General features: G+C 14.6%; 1 protein-coding gene across 1 annotated transcript in view; it reads right to left on the bottom strand.

The window, feature by feature from the left end:
• EMH_0018610 (uncharacterized protein) overlaps positions 1-205 on the bottom strand; it is a gene marked incomplete at both ends in the record, with an annotated part of 4397 nt that overhangs the window by 3397 nt on the left and 795 nt on the right. The window lies entirely within an intron of this gene.

The raw sequence follows: 205 nt of genomic DNA, 5'->3' as shown, positions 1-205 counted from the left end.
GCTCTTCTACGCCGTGGGCGAATCTATATAAATAAATAAATAAATAAATAAAATAAATAAAATAAATAAAATGAATAAAATAAATAAATAAATAAAATAAACAGATAAAATAAATAAATAAATAAATAAATAAATAAATAAATAAATAAATAAATAAATAAATAAAGTGCTTCTGTTTGTTTATTTAGGTATTTGTTTGCCTATT

The sequence above is a fragment of the Eimeria mitis genome, genomic scaffold, assembly GCF_000499745.2.
Source record: "Eimeria mitis Houghton genomic scaffold, Emh_scaff648, whole genome shotgun sequence".
Classification (NCBI taxonomy): Eukaryota; Apicomplexa; class Conoidasida; order Eucoccidiorida; family Eimeriidae; genus Eimeria; species Eimeria mitis.
Note: the sequence above shows the minus strand (reverse complement) of the source record. Positions and strands in the feature narration are given on the sequence as shown.